The sequence below is a fragment of the Chrysochloris asiatica genome, unplaced genomic scaffold (genome assembly GCF_000296735.1).
Source record: "Chrysochloris asiatica unplaced genomic scaffold, ChrAsi1.0 scaffold00089, whole genome shotgun sequence".
Lineage (NCBI taxonomy): Eukaryota > Metazoa > Chordata > Mammalia > Afrosoricida > Chrysochloridae > Chrysochloris > Chrysochloris asiatica.
The window spans coordinates 8,088,020-8,091,857 of record NW_006408607.1 but is presented as its reverse complement, the minus strand read 5'-3'; the positions used below and the strand labels follow the sequence as shown (position 1 = coordinate 8,091,857).

Below are 3,838 nucleotides of genomic sequence, written 5' to 3'. Positions count from 1 at the left end.
TTCCCCCAGCTTGAGAAATGCTGAGCGTGTTCTTCCTTTTTGGTTTTCTGATTCCAGATCTTTGCACATTTTGTTGTAATATTTGGCTTTATCTTCTCCAGCTGACCTTTGAAATTTTCTGTTCAGCTCTTGGACCTCCTCATTTCTTCCATTTGCTTTAACATCTCTACGTTGGAGAGCAAGTTTCCATGTCTCTTCTGGCATCCATTTTGACCTTTTCCTTCTTTCTTGTCTTCTTAATGACTTTTTGCTTTCTTCATGTATGATGTTCTTGATGTCATCCCACAACTCTACTGGTCTTTGGTCTTTAGTGTTTAATGTATCAAATCTGTTCTTCAGATGATCTCTACATTCAGGTGGGATACATTCAAGGTCATATTTTGGCTCTCATGGACTTGTTTTCATTTTCAACTTCAATTTGAATTTGCATATGAGTAATTGATGATCTGTTCCACAGTCTACCCCTGGCCTTGTTTTGACTGATGATATGGAGCTTTTCCATGGTCTCTTTCTGCATATGTAGTCAATTTGATTTCTATGTATTCCATATGTCAAGGTCCATGTGTATAGTCGTCTGTTTTGCTGTCTAAAGAAGGTATTTGAAATGAACAAGTCATTACTTTTGAAGAATTCTATCATGCGTTCTCTAGCATCATTTATATCACCAAGGCCATATTTTCCAATTACTAACCCTTCATCTTTGCTCCCAACCTTTGTATTCCAATCACCAGTAATGATCAATACATCTTGATTGTATGTTTGATCAATTTCTGATTGAAGAAGTTGGTAGAATTTTTGTATTTCGTCCTCACTGGCTTTACTAGTTGGTGCATAAATTTGAATAATAGTGGTATTAACTGGGCTTCCCTGTAGGTACATGGATGCTATCCTATCATAGTCAGCGTTGTACCTCATGACTGATCTGGATATGTTCTTTTTGCCAGTGAATGCAACACCATTCCTCTTGAATTTGTCATTTCTGGCATAGTACGACAAACTGACAGACAAGTGGTGGTGATTAAGACATTACACTACAATAAATCCTTATGCAGAAGGAAATCCTGCTGTCATGCTTCTAATTATTGTGAAAACATTACAGTGGAATGAATTTTTGCGGTGGTTAGGTCAAACGCCATTTTCCAGTGGTTGAGCTAGTTCAGAAATGCTCACTGAGCATGAGCTGCAAACTGTGCTAAATAAGATTTCACCAAGGGGATGTCAACCTCCAGTTTGGGACAATGGTCCAATACATTCAGGGAGGCCTGCGTGAATGTGTTGCTTGTGGCTATCTCTTTCTGATTGAATAAACTGATAAAAGAACTTGCTTTTTCTTGGTCTTCATCACTTCTATTTAGTGACAGGATAATTACTTTGCTTAACATCTCAGGAAGAAAATGTTTAGGGGCCTCCATTTCCCTTACACCAATGACAGGCTCACCTGCATTCCCACTATTCAGATACGCAGTCACAACCATTTCAGTTAACTTAAGTAGTTCTTCTTTAGGTGGTGGCAGCTTTTGCTGATCTTGGCAGACTTTTCCTGATAAATGGTGAATTTGTTTTCAGACCAACTGAGGTGTCTGTCCCAGAGGTGGTACCTGAGTGTGCGGTGGCTGCTTACTAGGAGGAATCATAGTTACTTGAGGCTGAAGCATTGGTACTTGGTTTTTATTCATTAGGAAAGGTTGAGCAGGCCTCAGGCTAATCTCATCTGCAATTAGCTGCCCTTTCTTAGAAAACCAAGGTGGAATAGCCTTTGACTGTCCTTGCAGCTGGGATAAGAGTTCCTGACTCTGGTTATGATACAGCTGGCTTAGCCCCTGACTTTTCATACACCTGCCTCCCATCTCTCCAAAGTGCAATTGTGTAGGAGACATGATGTGTTCCCCATGGCCATTGAAAAGTTGATTTGAATGATGGCGCTCCATGGTGGGTGAAAATCTATCCTGGATAACTCCTGGACCGAATTCTGCTACCTGGCATTTGTCCAAATCTATCAGCAAGTCCTCCAAGTGGGTCCCTATCCACTGTAATCCTGGGTGGCATGAATGACCCCTCCTGAAAGAAGTCACTTCTCATCGCTTGAGCCATAGGAGCAAAAATAAACGCTCCTAGATCTTTTACTGTATCTTGACAGATTGGATTGATTGTCTTCGGTCCATTGCCAAGAAAAGTTTTACGAACATAGTGGTAGCCACAATGGGCTCAAACATAACAATAATTGTGAGGATGGCACAAGACCAGAGAGCGTGCACAGGGTTCATTCTCTTGTGCATAATGTTAGAATCGACCCAAAAGACTTAACAATACCAACAGGACCATTATAGTCATATAGTAGGGTATTGGCCATACTGTGATAGTCCGAGAAATAACAGAGACTAAGGAAGTATGAGCACCTAGAATAAACTGTTACTTCAGAAGGGCTAGCTGTGAAAAGAAACAGGATACACAGACAGTTATGGAAGACATAGGTTTTAACAGTTATTTTTATTACCTATAGGTAAACTCTGCTGATAACAGTGTTCCACTGCTATTCATAAGGTTTTCAGTGACTAAATATTCAGAAGTAGTTCATCTCTCCTTCTTCCTAGTCTGCCTTCATCTGGAAGCTCATCTGAAACCTGTCCACCATGGGTGACCCTGCTGGTATTTAAAGTACCCATGGTATAGCTTCCAGAATCACAGCAACTCAGAAGCCATCACAGTACGACAAACTGACAAATGAGTAGTTGCTTGTGTGTTGCTGTGATACTTGATGCATTAGACATGAAATACTGAAGACCAGAAGAGTTGTGGGATGACATCAAGAACATCATAATAGAAGAAAGCAAAAGGTTATTGAGAAGACAAGAAAAGGAAAAGACCAAAATGGATGCAACAAGACACTCTGAAACTTGTTCTGAAGTGTAGAGATGTAAAAGCAAATGGAGAAAGTGATGAAGTACAAGAGCTGAACAGAAAATTTCAAAGGTCAGTTCAAGAAGACAAAGTCAAATATTATAATAAAATGTGCAAAGACCTGGAGTAGACACCCGAAAGGAATAACATGTTCAGCATTTCTCAAGCTGAGGGAGCTGAAGAAAAAATTAAAACCTCGACTTGCTGTATTGAAGGATTCTAAGGCAAAATACTGAAAAATAAAGAAAGTACAAGAGTAAGATGGAAGAAATACACAGAGTCACTGTATCAAAAAGAAATGGTTTTGAGAACAAACAAGATGGTGGATCTGGTGGACGTGTAGTAAAGAGCTCCGCCAACAACAACACAGAGTACCCGACCAAGCAGGCTCAGGGGCTGGTCCCAGAACTCTGAACCACATATAAAGGAATATTTAGAAGGTTGGAAGAAGGCTCACAGCTAGAGGAATTTGTGGCAGAAGCAAGAAATCTATTGCTTTCTAGTCTGTGACGCTCGGCTGCTCCAGTAGCCGCCATCTTGGGTGAGACCACGTGGGGGAAGGATTGGAGGGGCCACAGACGCCTGGCAAAACCGCTCAGATAAAGGTGTGGACATTCTTTTCTTTTGGTAGCTGTTCATTGGTCCCTTGCTGACTGTGCACCTCCATTCTGGTGACTATAAGGGTGCCTGAACTAGTAGGCATCCCAGCCCCACCCTCGGAGGGTTCTACTACGCATGCGCACAGATCTCTTCAAAATTTAAAGAGACAGTTTCCAATTAAAACCAAATGGCCACAGCCGGCCCTGAACTGTTTCCAACTAGAAAAAAGGCCTGAACGGGGATTGTGGAGTGGGACAAGCAGACAAAAGAGGAAATAGGCTGAAAATTAAATCCTAAGTTACATCAAAACGACCAACAGTGGTATCTTGAAATTTCTCAG

The 3,838-nt window shown here is 41.1% G+C and overlaps 1 protein-coding gene and 1 pseudogene across 2 annotated transcripts in view; both read right to left on the bottom strand.

The window, feature by feature from the left end:
* Positions 1 to 3,838, bottom strand: part of TBC1D19 (TBC1 domain family, member 19) — a 304,338-nt gene that overhangs the window by 101,837 nt on the left and 198,663 nt on the right. The window lies entirely within an intron of this gene.
* On the bottom strand, positions 1,126 to 2,350 carry LOC102826771 (annotated as a pseudogene).